The sequence below is a fragment of the Phaethon aethereus genome (genome assembly GCF_964289735.1).
Source record: "Phaethon aethereus genome assembly, chromosome: 9".
In the NCBI taxonomy this organism is placed as follows: Eukaryota; Metazoa; Chordata; class Aves; order Phaethontiformes; family Phaethontidae; genus Phaethon; species Phaethon aethereus.
The window spans coordinates 9358580-9380336 of record NC_138585.1 but is presented as its reverse complement, the minus strand read 5'-3'; positions in this window follow the sequence as shown (position 1 = coordinate 9380336).

Sequence of the window (21757 nt, the reverse complement as noted above, 5' to 3'; positions counted from 1 at the left end):
TGTCCTAACAGAAAACCTCCCCAGCTGTATCCTCTCTGAAGAGCCAGCACAAGGACACACACATACGAGTACCAAGACAGGCACTAATCACCACAGCTAGCTTAAGGAACCTATAACTTTATCTTTTCGCTCTCTGACTCATCCAGTCACAAAGACACCACACAAGCACCGCGCTGCTACCAGCATTGCACAGTGACTCACTGGTAAACCCGCACCGCTCTCACTTCCAATCCTCCCCGCCGGCTTTTTCATTATCTGCTCTGCTGCCCGTGGGATAATCGTCTCGAGGAGGTACCCCGGTGCCCTGCATCTCCACACACCTCTCCTCTGCGAACCTGTCAGCACCAGGACAAAATTCATTGCAGGCAGCTGACCTGAATTGGCAAACCTGGCTCAGAGGGAACCGGGAATGAGCAACTCGCCCAGCTTGTCCTATTCAGTGGAAGCAAATACTTTTATCATTATGGGCTGTAGAATCTGCAGAATTTTTAGCGCATATAAAATCACAATTAGGCAGAAAAATGCTTTTCTGTTCTTTTTTGTTTGCTAGTTTGGTTTCACGTCTTAATGGTTTCTAACTTTTATCCAGTGACAAACATTTCTGCTTTAAGATGAGGAAGCCTTTGTTTACGCCTCTGACCAAAACTCTGGCCCTGAGAGGGTTTGGATTAAAGCACATTCATTCAACACTCAGTTGAAGAACCACAGGCTTGACTAAATGATTTATTGGGTATGTTTGATCTTGAAGACATTTGGAAACTTGACTATATCAAAGGCTGCAATTTATGAAGTACATTTTCTCCTAATGTAAAGACATGAATCTAAATTTTTAGATGAATGCTTACTAAATTAAATAAAGGAATCTAATGGCTTTTATTACACAGGCAAGTATTCTCACACGGAGCTATGAGTAATCACACAAAAAGTTCATTGAAAATTCAAACATGCTAAAGGTTAACTGTAACGTATCTTTCACCACCAAAGAAAGATTCACAGTTTAGAATATTCTTGACAAAGTAAAAAAAAAAAAAAAAATTTGTTCCTAAGAAACAGGCCACCACCCGTCCTGTGAATGTAGCAAGAAGGCTAAGATGCACAAGACTGGGCAGTGCCTAATTCCCAGGAATCTCTTACTGGCACATACTCAGGTAGCTCCATACAGGTGCAAGTAATTCAAGAAAATGGAACTGCCTTCAACTCTGGTTTACCCCCTGCGTCTTCACATGCAGGGCAGGTAACCCTAGCAGACCTTTGTTTCTGCGGAGGAAGGGAGCTCTGCAGAGCCACGTGTGCCCAAGCCAGCACTTGCTCTTGCAGGGAGCCAGGCTCAGAAGGCACAAGGCAGAGACAGCCAAGAGCTTCATTTTCTGCAGGCAGGAAAACTCCAAAGACCTGTTTTATGTACAGAATGAAAAAACCTGGAAATGTGATCGAATGTAATGCCTATTCTTAGTGCTTTATTCTGATCGCCGCCTCCTGAAAATGTTTTGTTTTCTTTTTTCCAAGAAACATTAAAGAAAAAAAAAAAGCGTTGCTCTCTATGAGTGCATTTGGAAATAATTTCTACCATTTTAATTCTGATAAGAGATGAACACATTACTACTTTATTCTTTATATTTTTGGCTCAAGGAAGGAATAATTCCTGGTTTGACATAAATTAGCAGGACAAAATAGTCTCCCCCTGTATGAATTCTAGCTTTTCCTTTTATTTTATTTTTTTCCTTCTCTGTCACTACTAAGTTGTCCGAGTTTTCAGCTTACAGGCACCTAAGGTATTGGCAATGGCATTTTCTCCTTTGGTATGCCAGCTGGAAAGAGCTGTATCTTCGTGGGAGAATGGGAACAAGGTGCATTTTCCTCCATTCCCATTTATCTTGCAGGTACCCTGTTGGAGCTCTGCAGAAGACAAGCTCTGGCAAGCAGATGGCTGAAAGCCTCCACGCAGGACAGGAGAGGTTCCCCCACCGCCGCTTCAGATCTCACACTCTTATTGAACACAAAATAAGATGACCTTGGCCCTTTTAACCCATTATGTTCTGCAACCAAATTAGGTTTCTTAACTGGGTTCAAGCACTGATTTTCAATAGGAAGGTTGGGAAAATTCACAGCAACCTACAGCTTCCATGCACATGGCTCAAAATTTTTCCACAGGCTGAATACCAAATAAACAGTTTAAATAGGATTCCAGTGGAAACCTGGGCAACAGAAAGGAAATAGAAAGAAAATGGGGTTCACAGATGCAACTGTTTATCCCTATTTATCTCTCAATTCTGACCCTTTGGAAAGGAGAGATGGAAATCACAGCTTGACTCACAGCAGCACTGTTGGGGCTGCGTGACAACTGGAGCACGTATCATGCTGAATGGTGCTTACAGTATCCCTTGTATGCATTTAAACCTTGTGCTAGATGGGACATCTTACTCCTTGGAGATTTTGATTACTAGACAATCACACTATGTATTTGCATGTACTAAACAAAAAAGTTACGCTGATGTCTGCCTTAACTTCTTACTGTCCTCTGCATAGCTATCCATCACTCACTTTCTCAGATACCATTTTATTAAAAGATAGCTACAGCTGTTGTTGCACCCGCATGAAGCAGCCAGGGCCCACGTGCCATGGTGATGGTGTCAGTGGAAAGGCCTGGAAAGAAGTTGGTTCTTTCAGCAAGAATTATTTGCTCCTTAAAAGCTCAAATCAGCCTGCTGCTGTTCAGCACATTCAGCAAAGTCCATCAGCTTCTGCAACATGCTAAAAGGATGCAGGTTTGCAGGAAGAGGGGTGGTAGATGTAGCCATGAGCCTCTGTATTGGAACCAGTGGTCAATCAGGCACTTAAACTGAGCAGCTTGCTTTGGAAACTTAAAAAAAAAAAAAAAAAAAAAAAAAAAAACCAAAAAAAAACAAACCCCAAAACTCCCCTAAATTGAAGTTGATCTATTAAGTACATTGGGAAGAACTAATCTTTGTTTTGTTTTTTTTTTTTAAGAAGCTGTATTAAAGACAGGAAAAACTTCAACAGCCACGCTACTCCAAACTGCTCTGGAGCTTCTCTAAAGGGCTGAGATGCCAGCACAGCTCTCCTGCTGCCTTCCTGGAGCACAAAGGAAGAGCAGATCTCCCCTTGCCACCCACCTGCCAGCCCTCAACCAGGATACAGATAGCTCTGAGGTAGAAAACCTTCCTTGCTAGCCAGGAGGCTTACTGGAAGGTGAAAGTAAAACCTAAAGAGCACTTCAAAGTTGAGACTGACTTCAAAGAGCCCTGCTGAGGGACCTGCACCTGCAGCTTTTCATGTTTTTGTGCTGTGTTTGACTGTTTATCATTAAACCATTCATTCAGCCAGCTCTGTACAGTAAGTCCTTTAATGAATCTTAGGCTGAAAAGAGTTCAGCCTGCAGACATAAAAAGTAAAAACGTAATTTGTCTTTCTTAAAGAAAGCTTTGATAAACCTTAAAATACCATATTTCATATGCATCCTTTTTTCCTTCCTGTGGGCTTTTCAAGACTTAAGAAATCTATGAGTTCCTATTAACCAAGCACAGCAGGTGCATATATCGGAGCATCTTGCTGAAGTCTAGGATGAGAAAACCACCTCTGAAAATCTACTGCTGGAGCACCATGCACAGGGTCACACAGGAAAGTCTTCTCCTCACACATCTGTAAATCTAGGAAGGTCTAATCATAGAAACGTCTGCAATTTTCAACCATCCTAATTCTTAATGAATCAGTGAAACTCCTGACTTATACCATCAAGGACTTGGCTCAATCTCATTAGATTCCAAAAACTAAATTGCAATATGTAAAAAGCTTTCTTGGCTATTTACCCATCCCTTTTATATAGCCTCCATTACCATAGTATTGGAGTGCTTCATAATTTTTAACTTATTTATGCTCACAGTACCCCTCTGGCTTGGAGAAATGCTAGTTTCTTCCTTTTATAGGCTGGAAACTGAGACAGAGAGAGACTAAAGACTCTGACCCAAAGAATACAGGACCCATAAGGACCAGGCTCCAAAAACAAGACCATCAAACTCACACCTTTAAGTGTTCCTGAAAACCTACCGTGTCCTTAGCCAAAAGTTTGTCTCAAATGCATGGTGCCATCATCATACCTTCTGCATACTGGAGTGCTGGAAAAATCACCCATCAGAAGGTCAATATTCAGGATAAAAAGAAATCAGATGTGCTGAAATCATGAAAGCAAGTCAAGTCAGAAAATCCTGTTTAGGGCAACAGGGCACATACACATTATTCATCCTAACAAATAGGTCTCTTTTGACCATACAGAAATCTCCTGACTTTCTCCCTTGGCATCAGCAGCACCCAGGCCAGCAGGAGTGTATTTGAATATTTTAAACTTGCCTTACCTTCTTAGACACTTTGTGGGCAAAAGCAACAGAAAGTTATAGATGAAAGGGATATTATGTGGTTGTGCGACTGTCACATAATGGAACACTCTCTCTGAGTAATTGCATAAAGACCAATTTTGTGGGTTTTGTTGAATAACTCAAGATAATTTAAACCTCCATAAAAGGATAGTGAAAATAAAACATAACTCTTTTACAGGAAGGCATGTCCTCACATAAAGAACGCTAGAGGCACAACATTTACGAATGCATTTTAATTTCAACTTTTTCAGAAAGCATTGCAACTTTTATAAAGGAATGGCTTTTGTTCAGACAGACTGATTATTTATGTCATAGCGCACAAGATTTTAATGTTGTGCACATATGATATGTAGCCACATTCAAGTGCTATACGTAACATAACAGAAAGGAAAAGCCCTGTTCCAAAAAATACTCCCAGCCACATAAGAGAAGGAGATAAAGGACAGGAAAAAATTCTTTGTGCATCAAGCCTGTCTCCTTGCTGCTGTACCTACATCTACATTCCTTACCTCCACTTACACACTTAATTTAAAAATCAGACAGATTTTTGCCCCCAAAACTCCTGATAGACAGCTGTTGCAGAGGTACACCAGGGCCTCATCAACATCATCTAAAGAGCCAAAATACAGAAGTTACATACAGTTAGGTTTTTTTTGGGGGGGGAAGGGGAGGAATAGCATCAAGAGACTCAGTCATTTGCTCCCATCTACCCAGAATCTCTGTGGCGGATCTGGAGAGTGGATCTTGGATCTCTTGCCTCCCAGCCATCAGCTTCGCCAGGTAATAACAGAAGTTATTAAATATGCCACTGAAGATGAAAGCACTGAAAACACACCCTGAGACACAGTGTCCAAATTTAGGGACTGTTTGGTTCTCTGATTTATTTTAGTTCCTTTAGTTTCCCTTTTAAAGGAAACGTCAACATCGCATCTTTCTCAAGGTGAGGTTTTTGTGAGCGATGCTACAGTTAACCTTGCTGGGGAAAAAACCCCAAGCAAACAATGACAAGCGTAATTCAGTTCAGTTCTCGCTAAAACCATATACAGTGGCAGGGAGCCAGTTTCTGATGTCATTTACAGCAGGGCAAAGCCATAGCAACGGCACCGCTGAAGTGTGAGAGCAGCTCCTGCCGTACCGGGCAGCCTCCCTGGGCAGCGGTTTGCAGCACGACGCAGGCAGCCTCTCCCAGCAAACGGGAAGGATCTAGATTGCTCCTTGGAACTAGCAGCATCGTATTTATGCATCGCAAAAAGATTCTCCTGTCTCATCTAGGCATTTTGCTGTTATTTTCAGGCAAATTTTATTTTGTTATTTTCAGGCAAATTCTAGAAAACCCAGGTAATGGTCTGATTTAGGCTTTGATTTTGTATTAGAAGGTTTCAGAAACATGTTTCCACTCTTTCTTAGGAAAGCAGGCCACCATACACCAGGGTACTTACACACCTGCCTCAGCCAGATATCAGCGAGACTGCCGGGTGCTCGGATGCAGAAGGATGTCAGGATCAGGCCCGCAGCCCCACGCTCCCCAGCACAGCCCCTTGGCTAAAGTCACCGTACTGAGCCATCAGGGTGCCCTGCAGACCAAGCGCCTTGGGCAGGGACCGGTGTCAGCTGGGAGATGTTCCGGGGAGCGCAGCAGTGCTCAGAGCTGAGTCAGACCGAGGGGGAGCGACTCACCCAGAAACGTCAATGAAAGATGCTATTCCTTCTCTCCAGGCTGCCCTTGTGCCTGCATTTCATCTTTAAGAGCAGGGTCCCTTCGCACCTTTCACAACACAGAGTTTCAAAACCCTGTTTTTTCTCGACGTTTCTCTCGTAGCAAATGCTCTGTTCTGCGCCTGTGACGCAAGACACCGTGTGCCGCTGCACAGAAAGTGCGGCAGGAACCGCGAAGAAGGCTCGGTGTAAAACAGCACCAGGTTTGGGAGGGTAGGCTGGCTGCTGGAATGGCAGATGGCAAACAGGACAGCCCGACTCCCATCTTTGCAGAGCAAATGGCTGCACACTTGTCCCTCTCTGTGAATCCTCAATCCACTCGGACTTTCTTTAGTCTGCTCTCCTTAATTTAGATGGACTTGCAAGTGTGTGCTTGCTGTGGGTCACACCTACCCACCAACACATTGCTGGGATCCAAAGAGATCTTAGTGAGTTTGCGTGGATTACAGCATTTTTCTTAGAGAAGACACAGATAGTTGACATTTTAATGGTATAATTAGCACCCATAAAAAAACCTTCATTCTAAGAATAGTCACAAGAAACAGAAATATGGAGTGGGAGCTTACAAAACGTTATCAGTTTTGTCACCGCTTTGGAGAAAAACCTGCCAACTGGCCTCAATTTGTCATTCAAGGGTATAGTAAATGCTGGAAAGTAGATTTTCAGAATGGCGTTATTCCAGCCTCCTTAGAAATCTAAAAAATTTCCCTTGCTCTCTCTTTGAACAGCAAAGCTGAAGTGTGAAACACCAGAGGTACAAATTCTTTGGCTAATTAATAAATTAGCTAATTGCACTTGGCTGCCATACCTGAGCATTTAAGTACAAAGAAGCAGCATTCAGTTATAAATAGAGCCAACCAGGGTACAGCACGTGCACATTTACATAAAGGATCTAAGAAGGTGATGAGTGGTAATTGGCACTAGAATTTGTACAGGTTCATTAAAAGCAAAATTCTATCCTAAAAGGGTAGGAAGGGGGGGGACACACGACATGGGGGACGGACAGATGACCCAAAAAACCCAACCATGTGGACTTGTATTAACTGGAGGGCTGCTAGCCACAAAGAGCATGTTTTGCAGCGAAGAGTCAAAACTCAAATCCAAACTTACTTCACTCCAAAGCAGCATCCTTTTGCTGTGCTGCTTGGTTGCATGCTGCAGGGCTGCCCCGTTATCAATCAGGCAAACTGATTACCGTCCCGGCTAGTGAAGAGCAGCTTGCCAGACAGCCCTGCTGTGCAGCCCTTGCTCCAGCATGAGGCAAGGCTCTAGGGACAATTACCTGCACAGCATCCCAACATCGATGGCAATTACTTTGTCGATGCATTACACAGAGCCTGCACAGGTCACTCGAGCCTGCCAATTTTTCTAGGTAGCCTAAAACTTAGGTATTCCATGCTCAGTATTGCAATGTACCCATTCCCTTAGGTCCATAATCTTAATCACCTTTCTAGTATTGTGCTGTTGATGTGGGATTTAGGTTTCTTTATCACTTTTGTTCTTATCTCTGCTGTTCGGAATGTGTAAATGCATTTGGATTGATCCAAGTCACTGTTCTTTTTCTTTGCAGCCTAACACCCATCTTTATTCTGTGCATCTCTCAAGAGAGGATTAGATGGTAGATTTGACTGGCTTTTGCACAACGGTTAGGTAAACACAGAGAATATAAAAAAGCCATTCAGCTGAAATGGCTTAATTCTCCTTTCTTCCCATCACAACATGCATTTTCTTCAGGACATCATGTTCCTAACCTACAGGTCAACCATTGGTCCAGGCCTATGCTGAAAATAAGGTATGGCATAAGTGAACATGAGCTTCCCAGGATCCATACATCTGCTCATTCTCGCAGCTGTAGAGATACACACGCATATAATAAGCAAATTGTAGGTCCACACTGCTTGCCATTTGCATCTGCAAGTTAAGCAACATAGATCATCTTGAAAACCAAAACAACAAAATAGCAAATAAATGAATTAATAAATCAGTCTCACTATGGTAGCATTGAATTCACAAGAAGGGAAGGAAGCTTTTAGGAAACAATTTATTTTGATAGTTAGGAAATGGTCTTTGATCCCACTGGGAAGCCTAAAAGATCAGCTGCAAATTACAGTTAAAGATGTTGTAATGAAGATGAGCCAGTACACGGCAAGGTGTGAGGGTATGATGGTAAGGCAGTAGACTGTGTTTTTAATAATGTGCAAAGGAAATTTGTGGGAAGGGCTTATAAGGAGAGATTCAGAAAATTAGAACATGCAATTCAAGGCACTGGTAAAAAAGCAATAAGGAAACAAGAGTAGTTATTTTTAACTCGTTGTCTGTGTTTATGAGCTTTTAAGTGCTTTATAGACACTACTTCAAAAAAGGGCTGGGAAAGCTGCTTTGATTGCTGGACTGGAAAAGATCACCTTAATTATTAACTCATCTCCAACTAAAGCTTAGACGCTGTTTCAGAGGAAAGGAAATGCTCAACCCATTCTGAAGTATAAAACATCTCACCAAGTCATCCAAAGTGAGACCGTTTCAAGCTATCAAATTCTTGCGAAGATTTCCCAAGACGAAGAGCTTACTTGGCAAAAGGAAAGGCACCATGAATTTCTCTTCCTCTAGGACACGGGACAGCCCTGAAAAAGGCTTTGACAGTGTTCCCTAGGATGAAGTTCTTGGAAATTATATTGAGTATTGAACACAGCTCTTTTGTGGAAGGCTGATGGCATACTGCATGCTTACCACAACATCCTACTTTGGATAGCAAAAATCACAGTCCTACAGTGGAACAAACCCAGGCAGGAAATTAAGAATTTCATTGCTACTGGTAGGTGTACATTATTACTAAACTTCCTCTGAAAATACCTGAGCATCTATCATCATCTTAAATAATTCTGCAGTTTGAAAGAAGTCCAAACATAGTTGAGGCAGTTAATTACGCACATGAAGTGAAGGAGCACAGTGTTCCTGTGTAGTCTCCCACACTTCTGAGGTGCTCAGTAACAACCTGGAATGGGAACTCATTGTCAGCTTTCTAAAAAAATCCCAGACTCCTCAGCTGAGAGCAAAGAGAATCCGTGAGGAAAAAAGAAACACACAGAAAAACAATAGAAGAGTACTCTGCTGCAGTTCAAATATTTCACATGGTTTTTGACTATGCTTGAATAAAGTCATGTTTAAATGCACAGCTCATCAAGCACAATTGTCTCACTGTTTGGAGCACTGTGTTTTCCTCCTTCCGGCAATGTATGGTTCTTCCATTGCAGAACTCTGTATTGCAAGACGGGCCTTTGTTCCCTTGTTTCATGTTGAAAAACAAAACAAAAAACCTCGTTTCCTTCAGGGAGCTATTTTGTCACGCAGATTTTTTGGCAAACAAAAATGTAGACTCGCTCTAATTTAATTTGGAAAACTATCGAATATGTAGAGGAGAAACAGACTGCACTTTTTTGATGCATGAGAATATAAGGAAAGGCAGGCTCTAACTAGAATGTCCTTGGTCAGCTCCAGCTGTGAATATGTCCAGATTTCGAACAGTTTTGTAAGTGGGATTCTTGGCTAAGCTCACTAGAAACACAAGGGCAACCATGAAGGTCCAGGGGAGAGGCAAATTTCTTAAAATTCTCTGGACAGGAAAGCTGTCAAAGGCAACACCTTAACTTATTAAGCCGGGTAAGATTTCATCCAACAAATAGGAACCTTATATGACATACTCTTGTCTTGTCTACCAGACAGAAGTTCTCTGTATCTCCCTAAGTAACTGAGAAATCAAACCAGCAGATAACTTCTGCTCTGACATGCCAAATCCCTATCAATGTAAGAGCATTAAATTCCACAACACCACAGCTGCGGTCAACAGAATTAGAACGCTTAATGGGAAGAAAAAGAACATAAATTGTAGCTGGCTTTTAGGCTTTCCACAGATCCCAAAGCACAGATCCCTTACATTCATCGAATAGGAATGGTATCACTTTTTCTTTCAGAAAGATGAGGGGGGTGTTTTTGCACTGTTACTACGTAACAGTGTTGATATTTAGCCAGGTCTTAAGCTTCAAGGCAAGTTATCTTCAGAGATATAAGCTATTAGTCCAGGAAAGATAGTGATTTAGAATTTTTAATTTTTTTTTTTTTCTCTCTATCATTCCGTTTCCTTCCAATACAGTATTTGTCGGCAAAAGTGCACTTCCCAAAGGGTCAGATTAGTATTAGGCCAACACCTTAACTGGCCAACATGAGGTAATTTCAATGCGTGCATAATCACTCTAGACCAGCTGGGAAACCAGTCCAATAATACGCCTCTATCCAACTTTGGCTGATTAAAGCACAGTTTGACCTTAAAGATATATATTTCTTCCTATTACTAGAACTCTTGTGGCTCTGTAGGAAAGAGAGTAAACATCACAGGGTTATTAAATTTCTACCCCAAGGTACAACTGTGAAGAATGGGTACTTAGCAACCAGAAACAGAGGAGGCACAAGATGTTCCATCCTGATGGTGCGTTTTGCAATGAAATACAAAAGCTCACATCAACCTGTAACATCTAGGCCAACACAACTGATCTCCACAAACACCTCTAAACTTGTAATCAACAGCAAATGGCCAGATTTAACAGTCTAACATGCCTGACAAACATAAGTCAGCCCCCCAAATTCCTTGACATTTGTCTCCTTACCATGACCATCTTTTCCAATTGGATTTAAATGAGTAATCTCAGTTTTAAAAGGTTGGTTCGATATTTATGTTGGTTATTAAGGCTGAGGAGTCAAGAGATGAGAATGCTAATTTCTGCAAGCAGATTGCCTGACATTTGAACAAGATTGAAAATTCCATCAATATGGCACATTTTTCTTTGCAAAAAGTTAATGTAATTTCTCAGGCATTAATCAGCAGAATGACGACAAAATTACAACCACCTGGATGCCCTACACCACATCATCCGGTCTCACCAGACTGTTCGTGCAAATGGGAGCTACAGGTTATACAGCAGAAGACAAATCCAGTGTGTTCTTCTGTACAGACTCAGATCTGATTGGGGAAACTGTATGGGAATCTGCTTAATAGAGGGGATGAATTCAGGGATGCAGCTAAAATGGCCAGTCACTGGAAGCCACTGCACAGGCACAGGAGAAGGAGCAAATGGGTTGGGGGTCAGAGGAACCTGCTGCCAACAAGCTGTTTCCACGTCTTCACTATGGCAACACAAGGCAGGGAAAAGGAAAGACTACTCTGGTCCCTGGACACTGGGACACCACACATCTAGTGAACTTAACCATGTGTCGGAGGCTGCGTGCTGTAAAACAAACCCAAGTTTCTGCCTATTGCCAGAACAGGGCACATGAAGCAGTCTAGGCATCAGGACATGTTAGAGCAGGCTGAACTTCAGCTCTCTGCAGCTGCAGCTTTTCCAAGCTTTGCTCAGCCCTCAGAATATCCATCTTCTCTTCCTTCACTGCCAGCGGCTGTGAACCTGCCTTTTTTCCCCCCATGACGGAACCTTCAGCCACATCAAAGTAAAACACACTGAGAATCTTTTTGGCTTGGCCAGAGATGGGGAAATACACCCCTGAGTGTGTATCATTCCAGTGGTTAATTAATCTTCTGCCTTGTGTGGAGGCTGCAGTCAGAGGAAATAAAGGCTCCTGATTGTTCAATAAATAGACACATAACACCATGGCTCCGTCTTTACAGAAGGACGTTTGAGTAACGTCGTCATGCTGGGAATCGCACATAAGCCAGCCAGCTCTTCAGCTGCACTGCAAACAAGGAGCAAACAGGGAATGTCAGGGAGGGAAATATATCAGACACATAGAAGAGAATAATCTCAGACTGAAGTCTCTAAAAGGACTAATTGGCTTAAGTTGAAAAAAGAAAGCCTTTGAAATTACTCCAGAGTTTCACATATGTGTGAGAAGTTGAAGACTACTGCACTCTTTGGCTTCAAGAACATTTTTCTTTTCCAAGATCCCCCAAGAAACATATATGGCATTGAAAAAACATCCAGCTAACCTGCATCACCAGCATATAAAACCAAGGCAGGCAAAAAAACTATGAAAAAAACCCCCACAACAAAGAAATAACAGTTTTAAACTGCTGATTAATTACCAGAAATTATTCCCTTCAGTATACCAGCTGCACAGTCTCTCTCTGCTATCCGTAGAGAGTTGTGACGTGTTTTCAATTTCTTAATGTGCGATTAAATTTTTGGCTATGGTTTATGGAAAATATGCTAGCCTAGAGGTCCTTTGCGCGATGAAACATGGGATACATGCTGCACTGCTGCTGTGTCCTGCTTCCGATGTTCAGCACTGTCACACAGCCCTGAGGACAGTCTGTCATGTCCCTGTGGGCAGCTCAGAAGGACCTGCTGGCTTGGGAAAAAAATATCTCTATTGTCCACCAATTACTGGCTTGTTTTGTTAGTAAGAGCTGCCTTCTCATGTGCTCTCCAGATAGTTGTTTTGCAATGTGTTACTAAAGGCAAATAAAGACAGGGGCCCCTTTGAGTTTCGTCCTTCCTCTGGAGTCCATACGAGTTTAAAAGGACTGGAGGTAGCATTGCATACACCACTCTGTATTTAAAAAAAAAAAAAAAAAAGATAGATTCCAGGAAAAGGCAGGTTACACATCTATGCTGAGTCAGTGCTCAGTTATTGGCCATGCCTGAGGTTTCAATATTTTCCAGGAGTTTATAATTTTTTTAAGAGCAGGATTTGGTTGAATTTTAACCAAAATCCAACCGAAAAATCGGAAATGAGGACTGATTATAGTTGCCTCAACTTGTCCGCTGAATCTACTTACACCTTCAGAAACCTTCAGGGGATAAAAACTTCAGAAAGTGAAAAAGAAATTTATTTGAATTAAGAAACAATCATTTGTTTTCTAATAATTGAATTCAAAACATCTGTATTGGCCCATTTCCATACGCCCTTGTCGCATTCATGGGATTTATGAGCTCCCTCTCGTGGCCACGTTAACAACTATGGGCTGTTTTTTTCCAAGCCCAGCACTTGCTCTAGATTAATGGGCGACACGAAAGGGCAGTTTGTTGTTCTCTGACGCAGGAATTGATTTTAATCTCCTCTGTAGCTAATGAGTCATCCGAGCTCCTGCTGAATCACCTGTCACAGCCGGTGGTAGATGTTTCTTTGCTGCTTCAGGGCACATGGGAGATGAGCAGTCGTCATGCCGGGTGCCTTAAGGACGCAGGGTAAGGGAGGTGATCCAGTTGGTGGGCTCCTACACCTCCAGATGGGTACGCCAAGTGCTACCTTGGGTGCTAATGTCTTTGCTGCTTCTCAGGACAGCCTAAGAGCAGGATGCCATCCAAAAACCATGAGCTGCCCTGATAGCACATGATTTCAAGGCTGTTCCAGAGAAGATGTGCGGCACACCACCAGCCAACGGTGGAGGTGACACAGGACAACTGCTGTGCTGCCAACCCCAGCAGAGCCCCAGCCAAAGCTCTCTTCCCCACACACCTCCAGACTCAATGGATGCTTCTACATTCTTCATGCTCAACTGCTCCCAGGGCACAGAAGAGGCGTACCCAAAACACATCTCCTCAGGTGAGGGAGGACTGGGTCCCCCAAGCCCTGCTAGCCAGCCACAGCCTCTCCATGGTGCTGGGACAGGGTGTGGATGCATCCGTCCCCTGGCTCAGAGGGACGCAACGGCCCCAGGGGAGCGATTGCCCCTCTGCAGGTCCTGGTACACTGGATGCTCCTGTTCACAAAAGGCACTCCAGGCTGGTTTGCTCCATGGTTGTCTGTCCTTCTGTACAAGCCAACGTTCCTGTGAGTGTCAGAGATTTCTACAGGTCAATTAATGAGTAGAAAAAGGAAATATCCAGATATGACACACTTCTGCAGAATGGGCTACAGGGAGGTAATAGGTCAAGAGAGCAGCAGATTTGCAAAACAAACAAATTTCTGAAACCAGAAGTTTCAGAGTTTGGAGGCTGAGTTGAAAACTACGTTTTTAAAAATAAAAGGTCATATTGTGCAAGTGTATCGTATGAGGTCTGGCAATGGCTGCTTTTTAAACTGACAGAACACTATTTACAAACATGGTATCGATTTGCAGACAAAGGCATGACTGAAATTACCCATTTATTTTTAAGACAAAAAAATGCTTTCTTTCATCCTAGATTCATTTTTCCCTCAAACCAAACACATTGCCTCAGAAGACTGTTTGTCCTCTTACCATTAAAAGCTGGACTGCAGGTTTAGTAACTTGACCTTAGACAGATTTGGGTTTTGCATGTAGCAATAAATGAGTTATAGCCATCCAAATCCTGCAAAATAGCTATTTTGGAACCTTATTACTAAAATGTATTGCAAGCACCATGCCACAAGAATAAACATACAGTCCTGCAGGCATTACATTAACAGATACTCTATTACTATCTTTTAACACAAGAAGTTGACTGAAAAATAGTTCACTTATTAAAAAGAATTAATTAAAATTACTCAATAGCATGTCTTTTTCTTGCAGATCAATACTACCTAATAACAAGACTATCAATATCTGGTGAAGTTCTGAACCATATGTTCCAGAAAAAAACCCCACATAGTTTGTGCAAAAATATGCAAATTTAATTTCAGATCATTTGTATATGCTCAATTACCACAGTGCCATAGGCAAATAAGATGCTAAAGTGTACACATGGCGAAAACTCTTGCTGTTCTTTTTGCACTGGCAGTTATCTGATCCTAATGCAGAATTGCTTTTTCCAAGATTGTTGATCTGATCATAGAAATAGTAATTGTAATGATTAGATCTCAGGCATCTTAATTTAAAAAATGGTACCCTCAAACTCTGCCCCCCCGTCCCATCCACCCCACTGCTCTCCCCAGGATTGTGAAGGGCTTCCCTCATTGCATTCATCAGACTTTGTGTTTGGGCTCCAAGAGACAAACCCTTAGTCTTAGTCACAAGGTTTGGTGTCAAGTTGTTGCAATAACACGCAGCTAGGGAAGTTAAATGCTTCACTTACAAAGAAAGAATTACAGCAAAGCTGCCTCAAAATGCCCCACAAAATGTTAAGCTGTTGTACAAACTACAGCACAAGCTCAGTTCCTCCTGCAAGTAATTATTGCACATTAAACAGCATTTTTCTTTTTCAGAGGTCTCAGAAGAAGATTAAAAAAAAAGACCTAACCAAAACCCCACAACCCAGAAGAAAGCCCAGGGCTCGGAAAGGTGGACATCAGGTGGAAATTACTTTAGCACCTCATACTGCCCATTTTCTGACGGCTGAACGTTGCATCTCATGGCAGCTCAGCTCCCCATCCCTGCGGCCCGGCACCCCACCACCCGCATGCAGGACCAACGGGGAGCACAGGATGCCGTGCCCGGGAAAGCCATCTTTCGGCTGTCCTCCCTGCTCTGTAACCAGGGGGATAGGACTCCCCCTTCCACAGGGGTTCCTGTGCCCGAGCACCTCAGGCGCACCCAGCCCCGCTTCGTCCCCCCGGCATCCCTGGGCAGAGCTGTGGCTCAGAGGCAGCAATGGGAGCTTGGCATCGCTGTGGGCACCCAGGTACCTCTTGTAAAACGCTTTCCACAGCTGCATTATTCCTGGCTGGGGAGCATCTGTGGATACAAACAGAGACTGAGGATTTCCTCCTTTGCTCCCCCAACCTCCCCCTTCCTGTATATTAGTGGTAGAGATGGAAAAAAGATTTGAGAGATCACTTCCACCACCAGACCCTAACACCAGATCTGTTAATAGGTTAACTTTGAGCTGAAAACTCACACAGTAGAGAAGAATTTAATTTCAAGAGAATTTTAAGGGAAAAGCAGATCCAAAATGACTTCTCAAAAGTACTCATTTCACCAGACTGTTTGTCTAACTCTATCCTGTGCTGGGAACACAGTCTGCAGAACAGGCTTGGAGCAATGCGATTGCAACGATAGCTAGCACTGAGCACTGAATCATGAAGTGCAGACGCAGAGTTTGGCTAAGACTTTCAAATGCTAAAAGGCTACAGCTGGAATCTGGTTTTTGGAATTATCAGTGTTGCGAGCCCTTTGAAATCTAACCATTTTTGCACATTTTAACACTGCATACATACGTAGATTAAATATTTTTTTTTCACATTCTCAGGCAAAAAGAAATTAGGCATACTAATAATGCATACGTTTTAGAAATAATGCCTTTAGGGAAACAATAATACCCTATAGCTAATTTACTGAGGGAGCTAAGTGATACTTATCTTCTACTAGCTAGCACGATATTTAAAGATGCTGCAAAAACCTAATTACATTATATGCTGTGAAGCAGATATAAGACTAAAATCCGTTTAATAGTTAAGCCTGTTGCTATAACAACCACACTTCAAGGACATGGATATACAAAACACACGCAACATCTGCATTAACAAAATGTCTCACTGCAATTGAACTTCACCTGGAAAAAGAACCAATTAAATTTGGAACTTTTGTTAAAAAAAGAAATAATCTATATATATAAAAAAAAAATAGAATCTTTTGCTACTGTCCACATAATTCCATCTTGAAACGTCAACAGAATGTCCAAGGGAGATTTACTATTTAATTCATCTGGTTTTGTATTAATTGTTTCCTAACTGTTTCCCCTCCAAGGAAGAGAAGTCAACCTCAGTGTTCCCACCTCAGTCATGCAGATATTTAAGCATCTGGCTGTTTCCACTTAAGTGGGTGGGAATATTGCTTTGGATGCATGCTGCACCATGCTCAGAGATATTAATTCTTCCAGCCTTTGCCAACCAAATTAAGAAATGTGAATGAAGAGCAGAAATGAATGCTTCAGTGTAACGTAACATAACAGGCCAGGCAAGGAATCAACAGAGTTTTTTAAATCTTTTTTTTTTTAACAGATCAAGTAATCATTTGTCACAACTTTTTCCTTATTAGACCATTGTTTAATAACCCAGGACAGAAGGCTATAGAATAATTATTTTTAAAAAAGGGGGGAAGAAAAACTAAATCAAGCTGAGGCCAATAGAGATGCGTTCAGTGGGGTTCAAGAGTAGTAGATGGTTTGTGATGCTCTGAATAAATATGAACAATTTTTTATAGACTAGGTAAGTTCAGCTCTACTTGAATGTAATAATGCACAAAGGACTGTTACGCGCAAAACATAATAATAGCTACCGATTAGGGTGCTAGGCTTGTCACTTCAAAATAAAAAATAAAGAGAATACAAACTTTTGCATAATACTTTAAGCCATTTGCATACCCTAAAATGTGCCATTACAAAGAAGCGTAGCTCAACCTTATACAGTGATTATTTCCATAGTGTCAGGAGATTTCAGTTCATCCATAAACATCCCACAGCTAGAAAGACCAAATGTTATCTGGATCTAATTCAGGAAATAATTATTTTCAGCATAAAAAGTATTCATAAAAGTTTCAAATACATTATAATATTGCATAGTAGGTTGACAACCATCTTACTGTTTACAAAGGGAGGAATAGAGCTTCCTCCTAGTTAAATCTGTGTTTTGCACTGCTAATCATGAAACACAGCAGTGGAAAGATAAGAGGTAGTAGCAGTAGTTGTACACCTCTGATTTACAAACGACTTGACGTTTCTGTACCTTATTTCTCAGATCAGAGCATCTCAAACAATATAGCTCCAACAATAAATGCAAATTACTTTGACTTGCTCCATTCCCTCCTCCTCTTTTTCAGTTTTTTGGATTTACATATTCTAGGAAGACAGCTTGAGAAGCAAGACTAAATTCAGCACAAGTTTCACAAAGCTTTCCAGAACCGTGACTTTGTTGATAATAAGCCAAAAATACAGGTTTTTCTACAACTATCTTTTAGCTTCCTCTTGAAAATAGCAGCTGTGGCTTTGAATTAACATTATTGTTTTCATTTGACTGCACACCTTTTAAAGACACAGGTGGAAGCAGAAGTCAGCAACCGTTACATCATTCAAGGTTTCTGGTTTCAACGCATATTGCATACTATGGAGGCAGTCTGCCAAAGGCAGACCACAGAAAGGTTTAGCAATAAAAATCACACTTTTTTCTTCTTAAATCTAAACACAAACTCTGACATTTATTAGATCAAAACTGTTCACAGCAAAAGGCAACAAGAACATTACACCATTGATGATGGAAAAACACAAGTTGCAGGCCTCCCACTTAAACAAAACTGACTCTTTCCTTAGATGTGCTTTTTGGCTGGACAAATTTGCAATCACCCCCTTGTATCTGTATTTAAATTCAGAGGCTTTCAAGCACTTTTAGAAATCCGCTTATCAACTACCAGACATACTCGACTCTTCCAATTCAGAGGTCTAACAGGAGGAGCATGGAAGGTTAAATGTATCATAAAATGTGTTACAGCAGCTGTTAAAGCCAAAGGCTGAAGTCCAACCAGCTAATGTGAAAGGGAGCCTCACCACTGATTTCAAGAGAGATGGGATTTCACCCACTGATCTGATGTATTAAATCACAGACATAAGGTAGAAGCAGAAAACACTGCTGTGATGCTGACCACCATAAAAGCAGCCCCAAGTGAGATTAACATCAGAAAAGTTAGATGCATGTTATTAATTTACAAATGAGACCCAATATAACCAATGCTTGTGCACAATGTCCAATTCCTATCATCTAAAGATCACGAGCACCTAAACTGAGCATGGAAAACAGGTTACAAAATAGCTTCTAATTACAGGAAAAAGCTGACAAGAAGCGAGGAAGTCGCCTCATCACTTCACAGATGTTAACTGTCCTCACATTCACACCCATATCTAAGATATAGCCATCTTATTCCACACCTCACTCTTAAGACAACAGGCATGTGAGACTAGGTAATCTGTTATTTAAGCCAAGGGATATAAATGAAAAAAACCCAAGCTACCAGGCATACAATCTCTAGTTCAGCTACTTTTGTAGCTATAAGCACCTGGAGGCCAGTGAAGAGATACATCCTCTTTGGAAAAGAAATGATGCCAGCATTAGTTTCTCTACAAGACAAACTTGGACATGGCTGAGGCACACACCAGAGCGCAGCAGCCTTGAAATCCCTGCTAGACCCTGCATGAGCACTGGCAGGCTCCCAGCTGGAGGGCAAGATTGTGAAGCTTCCTCAGGGCTATCTTGACATGTGCTAGACACATTATTCCATTTTCTCCCATTTCAGACAGCTGTATTAGTTTCCCTGGTATTCATTTTCCTATTGCTAACCTCCTTTAGCCCCCAGCACAATTTTCAAATTACAGGCAACAATAAGAAAAACGTGCACAAAGCAACTGATGTTAAATGTTGTCATCTGTCTCCACTAAAACATTTAGGTTATTCAACATAATAACTGGCAAGACGACAGATGACATCCTTTATATATTTCAGTAAATTTGATCTATTATCAATTATTTATGCCCATTTTTGGTTAGCGAGGTGAGAGAGACAGCCCATTTTTTACAGTTTCCAAACTGAGGCTTTCAGGACTGGATTCAATTACAGCTAAGTTACGAGCTAAAGTTTGGATCAATGTTGCCGTGCTCCCCGACAGTCTTCACAGACTCTAGTGAGGCTGAATGTCTGCTTGTACAGCATAAGGACAGGGCCAACCTCCAGCTTCAGCCCAGCAATGCCATGACAAGGGCTGCCTTGGGGCCACCACTGTGTCACTTCCACACAGGATCACAAATGATCTTTTGGGTTTGCCTGTACCGTCACCAACATCAGTGAGCGCTACTTGCTTCTCATGAAAACAGAAAATGCTCCATGAAGAGCTGTTTCAGAGAAGCATTTGAGATGGTCGGAAATCTTTCCTATCCCAATAAAAATTTCAGTGCCCTGACCAGAATAGAAGTGCACACCCAAAGTATGCAACCCCCAAATCTTCAAATTCCTGTTTCTAATGCAATGGTTGGTGACAGCTTAGCTCAGGCACGTCCTCCTCCCATTCTGGTCTGTGAAGACAGCTTCCTGAGCAGCCTTGCTCAAGATGCTCCTGAAGGTGGAAGACTGTTCATCATGGATGTGAAATGCCCAAAATGTACCATGAGATATCATGAAAGCAAGCTCATGGAGGACAAGGAAAATGTGCAGGTGTGAATTACAGCCTTTATAGTACACTGCCCTAGAGCAGACAGCTGCCACATTTCCCATGGGAAAAAAAACACTTTCTTGTAAAAAGCCCCTATAAACCAGGAATAGATTAAGTGAAAAATGTTCACTTACATCCAGGTATTATCCTACAGAAAGCAATAGGTCATCTACTGAGAGAGCAGCTGTGCTGTGCCATCGGCAGGTTAGCTATACAGGCCATGAATAGGCTGGGGGGAGCTCCACCAGCTTCACCGACCTGAAAGGTCTGGCCCTCTCTTCGCTACAGCCACTAGAGGTCAACACAATCACACACTTAGAGCACCCCCAGCTCCAGCTTGTGCAGGAGCACTCAGCTGTGGCAGGTCGAAGGCCTGAAGTTTGTGGCTGTGCGTTTCTGAGATGCGTTAGGGTCACTGCTGGCCTCTGGGAGCTCTGAAGCTCCATATGGAAAGCTGTAGGCACCACCATGTGACTGTGCAACTCCAGTCTGGACCAGCACCGCAACCATCCTGGATCAGCCTCCGGTAAATGAGGGGATGCACAGTCACATCGAGAGCAAGAGGAAAGCAGTGCATGGTGCTCATTAGCAGTGAAGAGTAATGATGCTCTTCTGAGGTGTGGCTGATGATCTGCTTATACACCAAAATACAAAACCAGGAAACCCATGTCTCCTTTTATACACAACAGTGCCAAATACACTTCTTCCATTTTTCAGATTCTCCACAGTTTCCAGAGACAACCACCAGTACTTATTTCAGTTCAGGCAAGTAAATTTATCTGCCCTAGGACTTTGTAGAACTACCCAGCATTTTGGATTCTGAGAAATCAGTGGGTAGAAAAGGCATATAATGTTCAGTGGAACACAGTTCCCCAACCATTCAACAACCTTCAAGAAACAGATATTTTCTGGAAAGCCTAACACAATTGAACATTGCTTTGAAATTATTTGTCTTTCATATCCCAAATTTTACTGCTGCAACTTGATAATTTCCTCCCTGACTGTTTTCTTTCCATAGTGTGTTGATAAAGTTCCCAATTTTACTAGTCTGTTTTTCCAACACAGAAACGCACAGTAACATCTTCCTAACTTTCTGTCCAACACCATTTATGTCAACACATATTTTCCCCACCCCAGTTAATTTTGTCACCTTCTTGTATAGCTTTGAGAAACGCTCAGCCTCATTTTAACTTCCTCCATTTGCCACCTCTGTGAAAGGAATTGTCCTCAGGCTATTGCTGTAACAGGTGGGGAGGAACACCAAATATTTGATATGCTTTAGCAAAAGACAAACACTACAAAGTTTGCCTACACCTTTATATTCTAGCCACCTCCAGAAAAAAAATTCTTCAACAGGTTCTTCTCAGTAAAGATGGATTTAAAGTTCAGGTAACAGTAGATTCAAGTTATTGCTGCCTTCTGAAAACCTCTATACTAAAAGGAAGTATTATTATAAGTCTTATTATGTTTTCTCCTTATTAACATGCCAGCATTATAAGATGAACTATTATTAGAATTGTGACTTATTGTAGAAAGTAAACTGGGACCTATGGTGATACTAACAGATTTTCAAATTCTTTTTATAACAGTAATCCCATTTTCTGGAGTAATTACA